The sequence below is a fragment of the Ambystoma mexicanum genome, chromosome 11 (assembly GCF_040938575.1).
Source record: "Ambystoma mexicanum isolate Mex_15411 chromosome 11, UKY_AmexF1_1, whole genome shotgun sequence".
In the NCBI taxonomy this organism is placed as follows: domain Eukaryota; kingdom Metazoa; phylum Chordata; class Amphibia; order Caudata; family Ambystomatidae; genus Ambystoma; species Ambystoma mexicanum.
The window spans coordinates 1,341,014,529-1,341,037,032 of record NC_090934.1 but is presented as its reverse complement, the minus strand read 5'-3'; positions in this window follow the sequence as shown (position 1 = coordinate 1,341,037,032).

Sequence of the window (22,504 nt, the reverse complement as noted above, 5' to 3'; positions counted from 1 at the left end):
ATGATCATCTATGGCCTTGAGTCTTTGCTCTCATTTGATCTGGCATGGCTACAAGTGATGGAGGGTAAGTTCTGGTGACAAATACTGGGGTTACCCCCGGGTGTCCCGATGGCCCTAATCAGACTTTTATTGGCCCTGCCATCACTGAAAGCTATGGTATTGAAAAGGAGAGCAGGGTTCTACCTCAAGATTATTGGTGGCTCTGCTAATCCCCTATTGACTGTGATCCATCAGGAGGTGACTAAAAAACACACCACCTCACCCATACAGAAAGCCATGACAACATTTTTTACAGATATTGGCTGGACTCACAGAGGGGTAACTGCTACCAAGGAAGTACTAAATGCACTCGGAAAAAAAGTGGACGTTTGGGATTGGCTTGAAAACTTTTCTCATCTGAGTAGTCTTAAGAACTACCATTTTGTGAAATACAGATTGTATGATTTCATGAAACCTCAAGCCTATCTCTACCTTTGTCCTACTAGAAGGCTCAGGCGCTTTATTATTCTGTTCCGTTTGGAACAATTGCCTACTCTGTGTAATGTGGGTGCCAGGGATAATATCCCAATTACAGAACGAGTATGCCATCTATGTAAATCCCCAGAATGTCTAGAGACTGCTAGACATCTTCCAACGGAATGTCAGACATTAAAGGAGACAATTTTGTACTACCTGGGTGAATTTGTGCATGATCCCCTAAGTATATGTGAAACCGCTTTTTGGCTTTATTGCACCAACACCTGCAACATGCACTTATTCATTGCATTGTATAACGTCTGGCAACAGATTGAAATTAGGTCTGGCACTCTGATTTGAATTATTTTAGCACTGGGGATGGCAAGAATGGTTAGTTCATTTAGATTGGGAAGTGGCCCCTCATTACTCATTACTTACTTTTACATTTGTTTAAGACTCAAGCGGCCTTGTGTAAAAATGACCATGTTTTTTTTGTGCTGCTAAATGTCTCAGAATTTTGTGAAAAGAAAATAATTCACATATATTCCAACGGGAAAGTGTTTAATTCATTTTTAGCTGTTTTTATTTGTTGGTGATTTGTTGCTTTATTCATGATTTCATGATTTGATATTTATGTATGTTATTTGTAATATGTGTAAAGTTTGAATTTATTTTCAACCTATATCACATTAAAGAATTATTATTAGTTACTTTCCTTCCACTTGCTGAGCGCAGGGCTTTTGTTTATGTATAAATGTTTTTCTAGCTTCATAGAGCCACCGCCTCTGGCAGCAGCGAGCCTCACATTTTGTGAGTGTGCCGATTGCATTTCGATTGAAGCGGGTAGTGGGGAAGCCACTTTCGTGACATAGCGGTGCACATTAATTTCATTGGTCGGCAGAAAAGCCTGACACCAGCCTTCACGCTCCGCTTTCCCCACAGTTCGGGGCGCGGTCCCTAGTCGGATGGCTGCCCACCCAAATGCCTGCTAGCCTTTTCAAGCTATGCAGCCTGCAAGGCGGCGGGGTTGCTCCTTGCGTGTTGCTGCACTTCACAGCAGACCGCATCCTCATACCTCGCAATGGTGTGACACAGTGGTTCGGTGTAGCACCTGCTCGGCGTGGCCTTCCCCTTGCCTCATCTCCACAGCTGTTACACTGTGCAGAAGCCCTAATACATTTTTATTAAAAATATATATACAAATGTGCTTTCTTTTCGAAATTCTTTTTGGGAAAATTCTTCAGTTTCTCCGCATAAGTTTATGTTTCAGATCAATCTGCTTTAAAGAAAATGGCGCCCACTAAAGGGGTAGAGGGCCATTCTTCAGCTGATGCAAGCACTCAAGCTAGGCCTTCCAGGAAAAGTGAAAAGACGGGTGGTTTGGTCACAGATGTCCCTCTAAGGAGTTCGGGGGAGGTGTCCCTTTCAGACCCTGCGTTGGGAACCCAGGTCATTATCAATACTATGAAATCTTTCTTCAGGAGTATAATTCTACACTAGCCTCTGCCTTTGATAGGCTTATATAAAAAATAGCAGATTTTCATCCTCATTGTAACCCGGAGTCCTCGCTTCCCTCTCAGGTGCCTCAGAAATGCATGGCCGAGTCCAAGCATTTAGTGGTGCAAGACGATCAAGGCTCTAGTTCCTCCATCCAGGAAATCTCCCGTAGGAGGGCGCTAAAGCACAAATAGGTTGAAAAAGGACACTCCCATAACCTTCCATCTAGGGCAGTGGCGGCTGCTATCATTGGGCACCCGGGGGCCGCCCCCCCAGAAAAAAAATAGAGAAGCTAAAAGAGATTCAATCAGAGAACTTCTCTGATTGAATCTCTTTTAGCTTCTAGAAGATGCTGCATTTCCTTTTCCAACATCGCGGGGGCGCTGTGGCAAGGAAACAATAGTGTATAGGCCGGCCCGGCTTTCACAGCGGGGCGCGTCCCAATTTAATATATTTTTTTCTATAGTAGAGTGCGTGGAGCGTGTAGCTTCACGCACTCTATGTAACCCCTTTAATTAGAAGCCTGGGGGGGCGCTTCAGGGGTGACCCCGCCAGTATAAAATGTGTGCAAACAGCGCACATATTCCCTCCCCTGCCATGGATACAGTAATGTCATTGGCTGGCAAACAGCCAATGACATTACTGTATCTATGACTGGCGGTGCAGGGTGTGTGCGTGCGCCTGCAACGCCTTCACACGTCTGTTTCTCTTTCTTTCAGGAGTGGTCGACAACGAGTCAACAACACACAAGTGCTGCTGCACCAGCCCAGTAGCGCCGCGGTAAGTACCCCATGTTGTTTGTTTCTTGTCTGTTTGCCAGGGCGCATTCCTGTGGTGTGCTGTGCGCAGACCGTGTTCTTATGATGCGAGCCCAGCCAGCTGGCTACGTGAGAGCAAGAGTGTTGGGCAGGAATTTCATTGAGATGATCTCTCATGACAATCTTTAAAACAACATAAGAATCATTTGGAAACAGTACATGGTGAGAGATATTTCCCTGTGTAAATAATTATGCAGGATTGTTTGATTCATTGTGGAAATATGCATCTCCAGTCACAACGAAAATACTTGGCTTAAAACAGTTGAAAAAATAAGAAATACACATATTCACGCCTTAATGACCCTAACTATGTGTGGGCGTGCGTGCGCACGGGTTCAACAGTGCAGTTCCAGGTGTTTTGCCTGAGACCAAGAAGGATGCCACCGAGTGTAGTGTGAGAAGAGAGTGTGGGAGGCAGTTTGGCTCTGTCGTATTGTGTGCTTCCATTTGTTTCTTCTTTAAATGTATATATGGTCCTGAAAGTGACTGTGCATGACAGTCTGGCTCTGTCGTGATGTGCGCTTCACATGTTTAGTTTTATAACCGAGGTATGGACTTCATCACTCCATAATGCTTCTCCCATGGGAGGTGACGCAGAGACCTGTATCATGTGCACCCCTGCCTATAAAGCCATACATCAGCAAATGGAAATGCTTTGCCAATGTGGAGCAGTTTGATAAGTTACTTCAGGAGTGTTGCTATGTCTGGAAAATATCTGGGGCTATGCTAATGTCAGGACTCAGGGCTAACTTGTAGCCTGACTCCCTCCAAGCAGCCCAGACAGTGCCTCCGCTCCGGCTCCTTTTGCGACACTGTATAGAGATTTTTAATAAAGTGTGAAGTGACTTGGTCAGCCGATTTTAAAGAATATTTATTCAGCATGATATTTATTCAAAATTATATTTTTCCATCATTACTATCTATTTAATGAATTTCTTTATGCGCACACCATAGTACCAAATATTCGCAATACAAGTTGCTGTAAAATGCACCATCACACTTGCACACGTAAGAATAATGTACCACCATTAGTATGTAAAATCTAGTGCTTTTTATGTCATATTTTGGTGGGTTTGGACAGTAAATTGTACCTTTTGGAGGCCATTTTCAAATATTTTCGCGAGGGGAAGGACACCTCCCTTGTGTGGTATGGGCTTGCATGCTGCGCACCCTCACTCCCAAATTCCCCCTGGGAAATTTAGGCCCCACCAGCTTTCAAACTCACCAGCCGCCACTGAATCTAGAGGCAAGCCAGTCTGGAGGGTGTCAAACTACCGGGGACCCATCCATGTCTACTTCCCCTCAGGATAGATCTTAGGAAACTTATTTCCTGCCCACGCGGCGTAAGAAGAAGGGGATCCCATTAGGCCCTTCCCAGGGTGCGAATGCCCAGCTGTTAGATGATAGTGGTTTGCCTTTCTTTGTCCCTTCCCTCATTTAGCACCCCAGAACAGCTGATCCGTCTGGGGCTGTCACCACTATCCTAAAGCATTGGATCAGGAGGCAATTACCAAACGAGGACAGGAATACACTCTGCTCCAAGTGCCCCAGACCAGTTCTCCCTGAATGATGGCTCTTACCCCTGAAATAGACCAGTCTATGGTTTCTTTTCTGTCACAAAAAGGGAAATAACCTAATAAAGGGTCGATAAAGCCTTCAAGGGTTGCCAATATAGGTCGCTGGATATCCTGGGAATGCCGTAAAGAGCTTCTCATGAGGATTGACTCCAAGTTGTCAGATATGGCAGAGGGAGAGGTAGGTCCAAAAGCTCAAGGGAAGGTTTATAAAGGACTTGTCTGCTTATGTCCACACCTTCCCTGTCTTGAACAAGGCACAAGTCAATATCTGAAATGTTGCCCCTAACATTTTTGACAGGGCTGGAAGAGGTAAATCCTGCTCCTCTGGCTGTCTCTCCCAGGGCTCCTTCTGCCCCAGGCTCTATGAGACCACGGGTGCGCAGAACTCCTCCTGTCTCAGAGGTGCCCAAGATGCATTCTTTCCCCAGAGGTGGAACCAATGGAGAGGACGTGCCTGCAGAGATTTTGGTAGAGCAAGGACAGATCCAGGTCATGCCACATGTAAAAAATGTTTGGGGGGAAGGTTGCCCAGGTATCTTCCACAATGGAAAGCTCTCACATCACACCCTTGGGTTCTTTAAACAGTAAGAGGTTTTCACATAGAGTTCTACTCTCCCCGATGCCAGTCCAGATCCCCTCTCTTTCAACAAGACCAAACGAACAGCAGTCAACATTTCACGGCCTGTCTATTAATGAATATGATTTGGTTAATCATAAAACCTGTGGCAGGATTTCAGGCGATAATAAATCTAGGAGTCCTCACATTACCACAATTTCAATATGGAGGGCATTCACCTCCACAGGGATAAGCTGCTCCCAGCAGACTGGATGGTCAAGATAGATCGCAAAGATTCATACTTGGTAGTTCAATGTTTTCCTCCTCACTAGGAGTTTCTCCAGTTTCAGTGGAGGGCTTGCACCTGACAATTTGCCTCTCTCCATTTCAGTCTCTCCACAGCTCCTTGGTGCTTCACCAAGATAATGCAGCCAGTCATGGCCCATCTCAGGTCCAGGGGGATAAGTGTCATCATTTATCTGGACAACATGCTCCTAATGGCTCAGAGCTTTCAGACGCTTCAGACACATCTATCGATCACAGTCTCTCTCTTGCAAGCACTGTGGTTTGTCATAAATGTGAAGAAGTCCATCTTCCAGCCTACACAATGTATCCCATTTCTGGCCACCAGTATAGATTCGAAGAAGGGCATACTCCTGCTTCCATGCAGCAAAACTGTCCAAGATCTGAAAGGAGATCTGCATTCTCCTTGCAAAGCGGAGGGTTTCCCTCAGGCACCTAGCCAAGGTAGTGAGCAAATGGCCCTTGGAAACACGCACCTGTTACTGGATGTGATTACACCATAATAATTCTGAGTGCAAATAACCGGACAAACTCAAGAAGATGGGAAGTTGCTGTTTTATTAGCAAATATCTAAAACAGGGAGGTTATAAAAAACATCAACGGACTTACAATCATTCTCTCAGCGATTTCCATATGAAATACAATTATATACTTCTTTATTTGTCAGAATAACGTCATGCTACGTGGCAATAGTGAAAAAAATATCAATGGTTGGGATTGGTTAAGGGGCACGTCTAGATATACAATCATATAGGAGCTAGGTTTTTTAAGGGCTGTCAGGTGAACACCTTAAGACTACCTCTTTATACATGTCATTTATGAAAAATCAGTAACACAGTGTTTCATTGGTTTCTCAAGCTATAAGGTCCTTCATTATATGGACTAATACAATTGGTTTGTGCCCTGTCTGGAAGATTTGGTTCAATTAGCAGCACGTACGCCAAGACCCGGGTGCAAATAGATAGGACATGAAGCTGTCCTAGCACCCAATTAGCCCAACATCTTTCATCACCCATGCCTTCTGCCATAACATTTTCTTTGTACTTGCCCTTGCAGAGTATTCTTGTCCTAGAAATGCAACGGGAGTGAGGGCACTTGATATCGTGTCTGGAAATTCAAGTTCAAGCCCTATTTTCAACCTTGACTCACGTGACAAGAGATCAAAATTATGCTCTTTCTGCAAGCTTTTAAATGTTTTAGTGAATTAAGACTTGGCATCTTCTGTGTTCTTTCTTGCACCTGACTATAAGAGGATTCATTCTCCGCACACATGTTCTTCTTCAACGTAGATAGCTGACCTCAACTTCTCAGTTCTTGACTTTAGGCCAGAGAGCCTCCCAACGCAGCTCCAACAACCTGCTATTCTACTGCGACACATCCTTTCATTTTCTCTACATAATTCTTTGGCTTACTTATTTCATGATTCTGATGTCCAGTTTCTGTACAATGGTGGCTCCGCCTGCATTCTATTCACTGCTTGTGGCTAACCTATACAATGACTTGATCCATTTTGCATTTCAGCTAATGAACATTCTTTATACTTCTGATTTCTGTAGCACTTTCTAACTTGTAATCTTCTTTTACACTTTGAAGGTTCTCTTGATTCTTTACTTCATCATTTCTCTTCTAGGATTCATACATTGGGCTTCATTATAAGTATGCCAGTCCGGAAACTATGGTGCCGGTAAGCTTACTGGCACCATTGTCTCCTGACCGGCATAATACAGGTCTGCCTGCCGGAGCCACTTTGCCTGACAGGTCGGACACTTCTGGCACCATTAATAACGGTGCCGATGTGTCTGTGTTCCCCATTCCCATAGAGTCCTATGGGACTCTATGGGAATGGGGAATTACAATTTAATCCCCTGGTGGTACCGGGAAGTCAGGTGCTGGTAAATTATTCCAAGTCTGGCGGCAACCCGCCGGTAGCACCGCAGGGTTACCGCCAGACTCGGAATGAGGCCCATTCTCTTCATTCAGTATTTCACGACTTTGTGTGCACTTTCTTATGATGTCATCAGTCCATTTTCTTAGCTCTTTTCTCATATTCCTTCAGGAATCTCCTCCTTCAGGCTGTCATCAACTCAAGGGGTTTGTCCACACTCCAGGTCATGTAATTGCATTCTCCCCTTGGGTTACAGAAGCCCCAACGTGCCACATAATTGTTATGATCTCTTGGATACTGGAAATGTGTTCCTTCAGGTGCCACAATACTTACTTTTATGTGGTCTCTATTGGTAATTTCAGTTTGCACGTTGTCTTCTGTTTCATCCTTCACATCGATCATCATCTTTGTTCCCATTGCTTTCTTTGCTGTTTTCTGGCATTGTCCAATTATTATCCTTATAAAACATAATCGGAACATTATCATCACCAATATTTCTCCAAGAAACTTGAACACATTTGCCATCCAATCAGGAATCTATGCCCACAGAAATGAGAACCAATCGTCTTCTCCAAAAGCCTCTGTCTCTTCCTCCATTTTCATGTGCAGTTCTGTCAACATAGTTACAGCATCCATCAGAGTCCCGTTCTCACCGTCATGAGATGGTATGAATGTACAGCAAGAAGGCTTGCCCTTGGTGCAAACACCTCCTTCCATTGCTGTTATCAAGTCAAGGACATACCTGTTCTGGAGGGTCATTAACCGTATGGCCCTCAGCTCTTCCTTTATGGCGTTAAATCCTTTTAGAGTGGCATTGATTGTCCGTAAGAGCTCCCACCTGGTGATCTGCAGCCATTTGGCATTCACTGCTGCTTGGAGTCCAAGCATAAATATAGATGCCATTATCTTAGCAGTCTTGCTGAACAACTTGTGCTCATATGGAATCTCATTTTAAGCTTCTATTGACTTTGCTGAGAAATTATTCTCTTGCTCCATCTGCCGGAGTACAAGTGACCTTCTTTTTCTCAGGTGCTCACCCACTTTTGGATTCCCTCGATATTCAGGTTACTATGAGGAATCACCAAAGCGAGAACATGCATGAGTAAATTGGAGCACACTCATTCCCAGTTCCTGGTCAACTTCATATATGCTCTGGATCCACAAACCCAATATCAATCCATTAGGACAGCAGTCCCTATCCTTATTCCTGGAATATCAGTGATGTTCTTGCACCCTTTATTTTCTCCAACTCGGACTTTACCTTTGCTTCAAAAGCACAGTATGGCATTAATCAATGGAACTATACCACTGGTTCTGATTCATCATCTACCCATGTCAGCAGTTTAGAGTTCTTGGTCCATGACTTTATGCACTCATCATTCAATTTCTGCACCTTGTGCACTGGTTCTTTCCTCAGTAGATGAGCTGCACAGGAATGCAATCCATCTTCCAATCCTTTGGTCGTAATCACTTGTCCATAGATTACAAGCTGTGAGTGCTTCCAGCATCCAGGCATTCCATTCTTTTCCGTTTTGTCAGAGCAATTCATCCACTTCATTTCTTTAATTCTTACTTTGTCTTGTCCCATGGAAGGATACACAAGCATTTTGTCTGTCCATCCAGGCTCTGTGTTCCATTTGCTTTGTCTTGATATAATCATCCTGGTATGGAAATGTCTGCCTTGATCCCCTTTGCAGGGTTGCCCAGCTACCTTGGAACTGTCCACTGGTAGTACATGCTGCTAGATGGCTGAGGCACTTCATATCATGTGCAGACATCTCTTTTGAAATTAATGTTCTTACTGTACTCATGGGATAGGGGATGAGAGAGCAGACATAACAACTCTCATCAGATGCTCTATTCCCCATCTTCTTCAGATGTTGGTACCACATATTATTCCCCAAGTGAGCCAAATTATCAAGATAGGTATTTATGCTCTGGTTATCGTCTTCTGCATAACTTTTATGTCATTTGACATGCCCAAATAGGTCAATGAAATTATCATCATTTATACTTATACTGGGAAAAATCAGATGTGTCGTGTTTTCAATTGAACCTTCAGAATAATAAAGTCTTCAAAATGTAAGATACAAAAAGAAGAAAAGAAAGCACATGCATATGTATATCATGCATAAGAGTCTAGAAAAACATTTTGTGTGTCATGCTATTTCTTGTTGAATAGCTTGCCTTCTTGAAAATGCATTTTCTCCTTCCTGAATCATTTTTAATACATATACTCAAATCACATTCGTAGTTCCACAATCTGCTTGATTATTGCAATCAAAAGCCTAACTGGACTGTTCTTTGTATCATGGAGAAAGGTGAGAATATTAACATCTATCCTAACAAGGGTAGGGTATGACTGAAGTATAAACTTAAAAACTGCAACCACAAACCTTTGTGTTTCACTATCGGCTGGTGTCATATGCTACATTTGCAATATATTTTCTCAAAATGAATCTGGGTTTTGATCCCTCTTCCAGTTTTTAATAAGGGATTGGCACTCAGGCATAGTGCTGATATGATTTTACTTTTTCAAAGAATCTCTAAAAAAGTAGGTTTAGGCTCTGGAATTCTGTGCAGGTCCATGCACTTCCTGCTAACATTTTAAGGAGTGTCCAATTCATTCCAGTCCAAAAGAAATGTTTTTTTGTAATTCACACACTTGCTTTCTCATCCTTCTTCTTGGTCATCGATCGAGTCTGCACACGTGTCATTTCCTCTTCTTTCTTGCTTCCCAGTCAATGGGTACTAGAGGGAGGGTTTCGCCTTTGTATATCTTTACATTGCTCAAATGTAACCAAGCTCTTCTTCCAGACACCCTAACTGCAGTAGGGGAAACTCCCTCTATTTGATGTGGTCCGTTAAATCTTGGCTCATGCCACCTATGGTGAAGTTTTTAATAAGCACTTGTTCTCCAACATACAACTTTGGTGGTGGCAATAATCTGCTTCAATCAGATATGGGGTTGTCCTCTTCTGTGTTCCTCAACCTCTCCCTCTGACGCTTGACTTGATCTGAAATTAAAGAAGCACTGGTAGTCATACATGTCAAATAATCATGCATCTCATCACCTAGAGTCTGAGCTTCACTCTTGGCATCACTTCTAACTCTAGGTGGGGCATGAGGGGCATCCTCATACGGCACCCTATCACTAATTCATGGGGTATACAATGATGATCTGAATCTGGCTGATTGCGAAGGACATACAAGGCTAGGGGTAGGCAATATAGCAATCCCTTTTTCAAAGTTGATGTAATCTTTGCTATTCTTTCCTTTAGGAGGCCGTTGACCCTCTCACATATGCAATTTTTGTGTATGTGATAAGCAGAAAAAAGCATATGTGTTCTGTTCAATAAAAGCCCTATTTGTTCAAATGGCTCATTGACAAAGTGTGGCCCATTATCGGAACTTACTACTTCACACATACCTCACATCAGAAAGATCTCGTGGACTAAGAACTTTGCTGGACAGGTGGCATCAGGAAGTGTACAAGGGCTGCCTTAGATCCATCAGGAAAGGGGACACACCACCACCAATAGATACCTTTATCAATTACATGTCTGCAGCACATCCACGTAATCAATATGCAAATGCTGAAACAGCCCATATGGATGGGGTGTTACTACTCTGATGGTTCTCAGTGTATGCCCAGATGTAAACTTCTGACACATGATGCAATTCACAATGAACTATGCAACGTGGTGCAATAGATTGGGAACAAACAAGTCCTCTGCAATAGCGTCAGCAAGACTTTCCTGGGTTATATGCACACTGTAATGCAGCTGCTCAAGTGCGACTTTCAGTAATGCGCTGGCATCACTGGCTTGCCAGTGCTTTCCTGTCTCCATAATGCTTCTGTTGGGCATAAAGAACACCCCCTACATCTTCATAGCTCCTGCTCTTCTTGTGGGGAACTACCCTGTATCTTTATTAGTTGCGTAATTGACAGCATATTAAATCCCTATAGTACCAACATGCTTCAAGTTAATACTTCTTTGACATTTTCAGTTTCGATACTTGAAATTTCGGAGGAATACACAACCCTTTTAGCTTCCAAATCTGCAGCTTAGTTTCCACAAGAAATAAAGTCTGATCATTTAGTATGCACTAGGCCTGTTTGGACCGCTATGGCCATGGGGAGTTGTAGTGCCTTAATGAGCCTGTCCAATAAAGATGCATGTTGCACTGGAGTGCCGTCTGCACAGAGATAACCCCTACTTTTACAATGTGACATCCTTGCATATACGATTGATGTCACATAGAGGGAGCCACTGTACACCATGACTTCCTGATCTTTGTGTTTCTCAAGCACAACAATAAGCGCTACCATTCCACTGCCTGTGCTGAAAAATTCACCATTTCATCTCTATCTTACAACTACAGATCCTGATTGCCTCTCCCCACTAGTTTGATTGATTTTTGATGAGCCATCAATAAAAATAATGTTCCCTACTGCTAAAGCATTTTCTTTCACACGGGTTATATCATCATAAAATTCAACATAGTTAGCGCAATCGTGTACATGCTCGCCTTCTCCTGTAGGTTCAGCTACAAACCTGGCTGGGCTCACTATTTTACACCTCACAATTTTAATCACTGGATTACAAATCATAACTTCAAATGGAGAAGCTCTTTGTGTCGTCAATGTACCTTTGGGTTTCTCTAAAATGGCAAATAAGGCGTGCTCCACATAAAACGTCATTGCACAGCCCATGGTAATACTTGTGGATTTCTCAATTGCAAATGCGGTAGCAGCCAAAGATTGTTTGCATTGGAAATGGCCTCTCATAACTGGATTTAAAATCCCATTGTAACATGCCAAAGTTGTACATGCTAGTGTTGTTCTTTGTGTGAGTACTGCCGTCATTAATGATCCATTGGTGTGTGAAAACAAATAAAGTTCTTCACTATAATTGGGGATTCCCAAAATTGGAGCTGTACAAATTGTTCTTTTCCATTTCTTCAGTCCATTCTATCTTTGCCTTATCAACTTGTGCTTTTTAAAGTGCTTGCAAAAGTGATCTTGTGTATGTACTGTAGTTGAACATCGAGTCCCTCCAATAATTGCATAGGCCCAGAAATTGCTGCATTTGACTCACTGTATTGACTTTGGTATTTTCATGATAACCTCAGCTCTCTCAGATGTCACTTTCTTTCCTTCGTGTGAAATTAACTGGCCTATGTACAACACCTCTTCCTGACAATACTATAATCTCTCCTTATCTGTATCCTTTGTCTGCTAATACAGTCATTAACCGAACAGAGTCCTACCTACATTCATCCTCTGTTTCACTTAAGATTCATGTCATCTACTTACTGAATTACTGCACTTTTGAATTCAATATTGCCTAAATCCATCTGTAGGACCCTATTACAAATTGACTGGGAGTCACAGCACCCCTGAGGCAAACAAGTATGTTTTAGTCTATTTTGGCTGAATGTAAAGGAAGTAAGATCTGGTGAGTATTTGTGCAACGGTATCGAGAAAGAAACATTTTTCAAATCAATCACAGGGAAATATTTAGCTTCAATTGGGATTCTACACACTATTGTTGCAGTATCTGGAACTAATAGAAATTCCACTTCTACAATCAGATTAAGAGGGTGCAAGTCCTGTATAAATCTCCATGACCCCCCTTTTGATTTTTAAATCAGATACACTGCGGTATTGAATGAGGAGTCCAATGGTGCTCAGATCCCCTGTTTCATCAATGCTGAAATAGTCTTAAACATGTCTTCATCAGTTTCCAGAGACATGGGGGACTGTTTTGCTTGGGGTAAAATTTCTCCTGGCTTGAGTTTTATTTTAACCTCCTCTATTCCTTTCAAGAGGCCAATGTCATATCTATGGGGCTCATTACAAGTGTGTCAGTCCGGTAACAACGCTGCCAGTAAGCCTACCAGCACAGTTGTTTCTGGACCGGCACACTACAAGTCTGCAGGCGAGTGCCGTCCCACCTGCCAGGGTCAGACCTGGTGGTCAGAACGGAACCCGCCTGCAGACTTTCACAGAAGCAATGGCACCATTATTAACGGTGCCGGTGCTTCCGTTATCCTCACTCCCTTTGAGTCCTATAGGGAGTAACATTTACCGGCACGTGCGTTCTCGGAACACCAGGGTAGTGATACCCCAGTGTTACCAGAAAGTCAGGTTCCAGTAAGTATTGCAAGTCCGGTGGCAACCTGCCGGCTTTACTGGCACAGTTATTGCCGGACTTGTAATGAGGCCCTGTCTTCCTGAAAGAACGCTGGTCTTTGCTGCATCAGTGCTATTCACTGTGCAACTTCCGTTTTATCAATCTTTATCCAATATGTAATGCTTATAAAAAAACAACCTCATCATCTATATGTTCATCTCTGAACATAGCTTCATCTGTTATGTCAGTCAGTCTGCATACTTCCTCAAGAGCTATTACAGTTCTCCATGCTCTGCCTTCGTCATCTACTCCTTAAAACATTGCTATTTCCCCTTGTACCTATAGCTGCTTCCAATTCTATGGGAATGATCTTCCCTTCTTCCTCATCCGTAGGTACTTGAGGTCTAAATAAAAATTCATCAGGTATCCTCACAATTTTTCCTACTAATCCAAGGAGCCATGTTAATAAAATGCTCACCCCATACTTGAAGACTTACGGATCTACCGGAACCCCTCGTAGAGTCACTCGTCCTAACTCTCCTATGTTTAAATAGTGTATTCCTGGAGTGAAGTACATTATTTCTTGATCAGTGAATGAAATCATCATGTTAAATTTCATCATCAAATCTCTACCCAGAATGTTAACTGGCGTTTGCTGCGAATATAACAAAGGGACAGACATGTTACATTGCCTTATAGAAATGGGTAATGTATCAGTAAAAATAACTAAATTAGTAGATGCAGAGAACCCTTGAGCATCCATGGCATCACTTGACATTGGGTATTTTCCCTCCCTACAAGAGCAAGTCGCCTCAGTGTCTACAAGAAAAGACAAAGATTTGTCTCCTATTGTCATATCGATACTTGGCTCCTCTTGGTGGTCTGGTGTTGCTGATAGTACTGAACACATCAATTCACCCTGTGAGCTGTCCTATTGAGGGTACAAATTCATCTGTGACACGGTAAAAAGGATCCCTCCGACCACAGTGACACCCCCTATCCTAGGTACTAGTCATTGTACTGTGTTCACATTCTGTTATGTCAGCATAAGTGCTTGTTGCGACTGTCATTGTAGTGGATGGATTTGCATTGGCACCTACTGCTGTGCCTGCTGTGCTTGCCGCACCTGTGTCTGATAGGATGTGTAATCCTGGGCATAACCCTCTTGTGTTTGTGGGCTGTATGAAAGTGGATGACCTGTCCCCCTCTTGAAGTTTGTCCATGTTTCCTCGGCTTCTACTTACACACACAATATTCCCTGTCATCCCACAATTCCAACACAATTAGGGTGACCCTCTGGAAAACCCACCATTATATCAGCCCTGTATGTTCTGACTTCCACCCTGGGCATTTTGAAATTCAGTGTGGGTGTTCTGAAAACAACCTTGGATGTTCTGAAATCCTCCCCCTCTTCCTCTGAATCCTCGTGGCCAAAACCCATACCCCCTTTGATCCACTGGATGTACATTATTCACCTGTGATGCACATGTTATTTTTTGCATTCCTCTTCCTTCTCCACTTGTCAATACTGCCCCTTCTATAGCAAATGTTGACAATTTATGAACTAACTTGGCTTCATCAATCTTCCTGTTCTCATCTTTCTTTTTATTCCTCTCATGTAACAATCAGCAATGATGCATGATAACCAACTGTATCTCAGCCTATGGCTTTGCTTCCATTCCTACTTGTTTTTTCATTTGTCTCTGTACCTTATCTGGCAATTCCTGACACAAAATATGATAGAATAATGCCACCATTTTTCTCAAAGCTCACGTGTCTGAAGCTGCCATCTATCTTGAGTATCCTGAATGTAAGCAATAGGGTCTTCATCTTGTTTCGTTTTATGTGTCATAATTGCACCCATATCTGGCGTATCGGGATACTGTACCCTGATAGCCTTCCAAACATCTCCCCTACAATTATCAAATGGCGCTCCATCCTGCTCTGTATTTAGTGCTGTCACACTTGCATATCCCGCTCGTTTCCAAAAGTCATCAACTCTCTCTCCAAGAATAGCTTCCAATAGACCTTTTATGTCCTCTAGGGCCAATGTGCTTCCCCCTGTCATTTTCTCTAATTCGTATATCTATTTCCCAGCCCCTGAAGGCAAACTAAGTAACTTGCATTTTAAGTTATCCTTATCCATATGAGGACATGGAATATGTCTTCCCCCTTTCTCTAACAATGGCAATTGTGTAAGCCCAATCCCATAACTAGACCCCATTATTCATTTATTTAATGCAAGGGTATTTGCCTCTATTCTTCTTCATGCTGGTAATGACTTTAATCTACTCATGTAGGGTGGCAGATTTTGCTCTAGCACTACACGATCGTCTTTGGAAAAGTTTGAGATATGGTATAATATCTGGTGTTCTTTCTTTCGAGTGTGCCAGATCTGACCATCTTACCTCCTTATGCAGACCTTAACTTCCCAAGGGGACGGATGTACCCTCCCCTTCTATCTCATGACCTGGCTCCCTTTCTTCGTCTGTTATTGCTGTACCCCAACTGGTGTGGCTATCATCCTCCTCTTCCCTATCTAAATTTGATCTGCTCAAAGACAATGCTCTGCGTTCATCACTGAACATGTTTTCTTCCTAATCCCGTGTTTGTGGTATCAGGGATCATCTGCCACTCGTTTGAGTCCCATACTCACTGTTCTGCCTTATTTGCTGATATAAATGATCAATTCTCTTCCCGATACCTTCTGTATCATATCTTTCCTCTTCTTGTGATACTTAAGGTATTTCTTGAACCACTTCTCTCATTGGGAACATTTCTCTTATCGTTTCCCATCAACCCTGTATTTCGTTGCTTGGTCTTATTCATTAGTTAAAGACAAGACTGGCGTTGAGATCTCGCTGCCTTCTATTCTGTTTTTATTCCTTCTTAAATTCCAAATTTCACAATGTATTACTTTTCAGAACTTCATACATCAAATAATAACCAAATTAATAACGCAGTACACATTGAAAACAAACCTTGTGATCACCTTCTCTTTTCCCAATAACGATGTATAGGAGGAGGGATTCTTCCTTTGCCTCCAATTAGATTACCCTATACAGAGTTTAAGACGTCACCTTCCACGGTCCTGACCATGTGTAATCTCTCTCTTAATATTCCAAATGGAATTTGATACGTCTTCTTCTATCTCCCTCGAAATCGGATTACGTAGGCGTTTCATTTATCCACACATATGTCCTGTTACCCAACTTATTTAAATAAAATATCACAATCCTGCCCTTTTATATTGCCATTTCCCTTAGTCTACTTAAATCTGTTTAATCCACTTGAGGCCTTCGGTATCGACTCATCCTTCAATCCGACCACTTCACCTTGTGTCCGCAGAGCGCCCGTGGAAACAGAGCAGGGATTTCTTCAAAGAGGGACCTGCCCACCGTCTCAGTTTTTCTTGCAAGTTTATTTCTATCAGCCGCTCTCTACAGGAAACTCCACAATCTTCCAGATAATGGCAGAGGATGCCTTAGCATCAAAAACTCTGAAGTCAAACTAGTTTAGATTGAAACCATCTGCAGAGCTACCACATGAGCATATGTCCCTTGTAAACATGCATCTGTTACTGGATGGAATTACACCAGAATAATTCTGAGTCCAAATAACCAGACAAACTCAAGAAGATGGCAAGTTGCAATGAACATCAACAGGCGGACGCTCATTCTCTCAGCGATTTTCACATGAAATACAATTATAAACTTCTTTATCTGTCAGAATGCTACCTGGCATAGTGAAAGACCTATCAAGGGTTGGGACTGGTTAATGGACATATCTAGATATACAATCATATAGGAGCTATGTTTGTTACTCGCTGTCCGATATCAGGGGAATACTTATGACTACCTCTTTATACGTGTCATTTAAGAAATATCAGTTACACTTGTTTCATTGGTTTCTCAAGCTTTAAGGTCCTTCATTATATGGACTAATACAATTGGTTTGGTACACGTGTGCCATGTCTGGAAGATTTGGTTCAATTAGCAGCACGTAAGCCAAGACCCAGGTGCAAGTAGATAGGACATGAAGCTGCCCTACTACCCAATTAGCCCAACATCTCTCATCACCCATGCCTCCTGCCATGAGGTTCTCTTTGTACTTGGCCTTGCAGAGTATTCTTGTCCTAGGAATGCAACGGGAGTGAGGGCACTTGCTATCGTGTCTGGAACTCTAAGTTCAAGCCCAATTTCCAGCCTTGACTCACGTGACAAGAGACCACGATTCTGCTCTCTCTGCAAGCTTTTAAATGTTTTTATGAATTAAGACTTGGCATCTTCTGTCTTCTTTCTTGCACCTTAACGTGAGAGGATTCATCCTCCGCTCACATCTTCTTCTTCATCGTAGATAGCTGACCTTAACTTCTCTGTTCTTGACTTAGGCCAGAAAGCCTCTCAATGCAGCTCAAACAGCCTGCTATTCTACTGCAACACCACCTTCCATTTTCTCTCCATAGTCCTTTGGATTATTTATTTCATGATACCAATGTCCAGTTTCTGTACAATGGTGGCTGCGCCTGGATTCTATTCACTACTTGTAGCTAGCCTATACAATGACTTGAGCTATCTTGCGTTTCAGCGTATATACTTTCTTTATACTTCTGATATCTGCAGCCCTTTCTAAAGTGTAATCTTCTTATTTTACACTTTTAAGGTTCACTTGATTTTTTATTTCATCAATTCTCCTCTAGGATTCATTTATTGGGCCTCATTACACGTTAGGCGGTAAGGGTTTACCGGTACCGGTAAGGGCACCGGTACCGGTAAACCCTTACTGCCTTACTACGAGTTCCCGTTGCAGGACCCGACCTTAACGGCTGGTTTTACCAGCCATTAAAGTAGGGTGCCGCAAAGGGACCTTGGTGCAAATTATGGTACCGCAATTTGCGGTACCGTAATTAGCGACTTCCCCATTCCCATTGAGCCCTATGGGGGCAAAAATGGGAATGGGGAAGTGCCTTTGTGAATGGGGAATTACCGCCCCTTCTCACCTTGGAGTAGGGCGGTAATTCCACCATCCACCAAGGCGGACACGCAAAATACTGGCGGCAACCATGGCGCTAATAGCGCCATTGTTACCGCCCACCGTGTAATGAGGCCCGTTGTCTTCATTCAGCATTTCTGGACTTTGTGCACACTTTCTGAGTACATTTTCTTAGCTCTTTCTCAAATTCCTTCAGGAATCTCCTACTGCAGGCGGTCATCATCTCGAGGGTACATTCAATATGGTTGTCTCAATTGATACCGTCTTCCAAATACTCGCTGCAGTGATGGTACAATAGCTGGCGTTAGACAGGGCACAGTCTCAAAGGAGGTAGGGGGTAGATCTCCTGCAGATGTGTACGGCTGCTCCTCTGCAGTAGTGGGTATGCTATCAGCATCCATTCATGCTATATTTCCAGCCTGCTTCATTACCGAGCCTTACAGCATCTGAAAGCCAGAGATCTTCGCAAGAATCTGTCATAATCCCAGCTAATAGGCCTGTCTCTGAAGGCCAAAATAGAACTCCTTTGGTGGCTCAAACACATGGATTCCTGGAAAGGCATACCGATTTTTGGTCCATTGCGAGATGTTATCCTGGATTCAGATGTCAGCAAGCAAGTGAGCCTGGGGACCAGGATCGGGCAGGTGTTCACTGGAGGGAAAGTGGTCGGATCAGGAGAAGTCTCTGCATATCAACTGCCTGGAACTCTTAGCGGGAACCTTTGCAGTCAAAAGTCTTTTGAAGGGTCAGGGGAATTGCTCTGTCCTTCTTTGGTTGGACAAAGTATCAGCAGTTCATTATATCAATCACCTCGAGGTACTCGCTCCAAGGCTCTGGTAGAACTTGTCTGAGATTATTAGTATTATTGCATAGACAGAAACATTCTCTTTACTGCGGAATATAACTCCCGGGTCCAGCACCGCAGTGGCAGGCGGAATAGCCCCCCCTAGAGAATTCAAAATTCAAACTCCTGGCACCTTCAAGACAGAAGCGACTGGATGTTAGACAGGAACATCTTTGCCATGATCGTCACACTCTGGGGTCCGATTCAGATAGATCTCTTTGCCACCAGGCTCAGTTGTCAGGTGCCTCACTTTTACAGTTTGAGGCTCGATCCCAGCGTGCTGGCAACAGAGGCGTAGACAGGGTAGGGCCTGATGGCCAAGGCGCACCCAAATCTGTAACTGCCCACTCAGCATCAGTGAGTGGGCATTTACAACAGCCAGTGTGCAGCCTGAGCAGCAGGGATTGCTCTGTGGGAAATACGTGCATTGCGCAGCTGAGCCAGGAACGGACCCTGCTGCGTGCACATCAGGAAGTCTATGCAGGAGCCAGAGGCCTATGGAGCAGCTGAGGAGGAGGCGGCGGGGTGGCGAGTCTGGAGGGAAACAGGTAATGGAAGAAAGTGTTTTTGTTTGTGTGTATGTGTGTGTGCAAGGACTGTATGTTGGTCTGAATATATGTGTGTATGCTTGCGAGGGTGTCTGGAAGTGCATTTGTATCAATTAATGTAGTGTGAATGGTGTACATTGGTGTGAGAAATGGTATGAATGAGAATGCAGTATTAATGTTCTGGGTGCTTGTGAATGACAGAGAAACTGTATGGGTATGTGACTGGTGGATCAATGTGTATAAATGTGCTTACGTTTGTGTGTCTGAATGTGTCTATGTGTATGTGTGTGTGCATTTCTTTCTGTGTGTTTATTTGTGTGTGTGTGTTTGTGTATGTGGGGCTGGTGCCCGGGGACGGTCATTGCACTATGAACAATTTTTAACAGGGACATGGCATATTTAACTGACAATTATGGGTGCAACAGAGCCAAATTGAGTGTTTTTATTTGAAGGAGGCGTTGTTGTAGTGGGAAGGTACTACACTATGAAAATGCATTGGAAACATCTTCTGTGCATTGTTGGTGACTTGTCTCTTCCAATGAATCCACCTTGAATGGTTTGGGCTCCCTACCTATGCTTTGTCACTCCTGCGCATTTAGATCAAATGCACGCCCCTCTGCAGACTCCCCTTAGGGTCGGCCCTACTCAGTGCTTGAAATGGAAAACATTTATTGGGAGAACCGTCACTTCTTAGAAGGGGTGGGCTTTAGGAAGGAGGGGGCGGGGCCAATGTGTGGGACAGGGCCAAAGGGCATTCCTGGGCCAGGTTGTGCAACACAGTGGGGGTCATTACGAGGTTGGAGGTAAGTAACAGTCCTTACCGGCATGGAGCAAATACTGTGTCTGTGTAGTAAAGAGCCTGCTAATAGAGGGCTATTATGAGCTTGCGTGCACAAGCTTTGCGCCATGCCAGTGACGACATTACCGTCATTCCGTTAAAGTCCAAAAAATGGCCCTTAGCGGTATCATTGAAAACGCAGATAGCACTACCGGCATCAATGGAAACGGCAATAGCGGAATAGCGGTGACCACTATTAGCGGTGACCGTAAATAAGCTGAACCGCAAGGAGCGTCATTGCACAGGAACGGGAAAGAGCACGGCAGCCATCTTTAAAAATACACTCAGGACCTGGAGCATATTGCTGAATACAGACCTCAACCTCCCACAAGAAAATCATGCCCAAAGCAGTAAAAAAAGGCGCCTCCGGCCAGCGCAAAGAGCGCTTTAATGAAGACGAACTAACAATGCTGGCTGAGACCCTGGCTGACAATGCCGAGGTTGTTTTCGCAACCAGCCTCAAGAGAGAGACGGTGTTAAAGAAAAAAGAAATGGGGGAACTTGTTGCCCAAAGAGTCAGCTCGGTAGGCAACACCTCCGGCACAATAAAAGATGTCCGGAAGAGATGTGATGACCTGCGCCTGCGAGTCAGGAACATCCTGTCCGCAAACAGGAGCCAGGCCGTGGCTAATGGTGGAGGATCAAGCTCACCAATAAAGCTAAGCCGGTGGGAGGAGATCTGCACCAGCATAATTGGCATAGAGGCCATCAAAGGTGTTGGCGAGATGGAGCTTGGCGCCACCTCATTGGCGGAAGGAGGTGAATGTCCTAAGAAAACACTGTAATGCAAAGTATCATGATAGTCCACCATTTTGTCTGCCTAAAGAGGCAATGCATGGCCCACTACATACACATTCCCTGTCTAGATGTCGTCCGCAGCACAGACACATGCACATGCATGCAGCATGGCAATGCCATACCTGACACACACCACACATATATGAAAATGGCATAGGTCACACTGCATGCAGGCCACAACAGAAATGCATGTCACATAGCATACGCCCGCCCCAACATGAGTGACCCCGACGGATGCCTGCATGCTCTATCCATATAGCAAACACTGTGATCATCAAAACTCCACTGCCAAATCACCTCTAATGTGTAGAAGAGCAATGATACAAATGTATGCATGATGCTTGTCAAACCATCACTCATGCCGTCCCTCTCTTGGTCCCCCACAGGCTCAGATCCTGACAGTGAGGTCCTGCACTCACCCCCACAGGCGACTACACCCCGGAACAAGGCCAGGGATGAAGGCAACAGGCCTTCCACTTCCACAGGCCCAGACAAGCCACGACAGGCAATGAAGAGCAATACAGCCCAGGATTCCACGGCACTTGTGGCGGTGAGGTCCATCACCACAGTCCCCACAACACCTGTGACACCTGCACAGGAGACAGTCGATGGGGCACAATCTGCCGAAAACAGCTCTGTTGGGGAGGTGGCAGCTATGGCACCCCTGGCAGATGATGACATGCAGAGCTAGGTGTGTGCCTGTCGAGGACGACTCCTCTGACCCACCTGCAACCAGGGGCGTAGGAGACACATAAAATCTGAGGGGGACAGGGGACATCTTGGGGACTTTGCTTTATTTATTTATTTATTTATTTATTGTTTTAGTCAAAGAACTTGACTTTTCAAAAAATTAGAATTAAAATAGCATTACGTATTACATTACAAATATCACTGCATAAATCAAGAGAACAGAAGATAAGATAACAGAAGAAAATTAAAGGATGCAGCAGCAAAGGACATGTCTTTGTATGTTGCATTTCTGGATTTTTCATGTGACTATGAGCTCATGGTAAGAGAGAGGAAGTAACGATTACTTCCAGTGGGCCACAGCTAGGACGACAGCTTGTTAAGAGGCAGATCACCTGTAAGTGGACTCCTGCCAAATAAAGGAGTTGAAGCCTTTTCTACCAACTGCAAGTTGCTACTTTTTTGTATGGGGCAAGAAGACGTGTGTGTCTCTTGGTATGGAAAGATTGGGGTTTCAAAGAAAGAGGAAATCCTGTTTGTACCTCTGAGTAAGCCCTGTTATGGT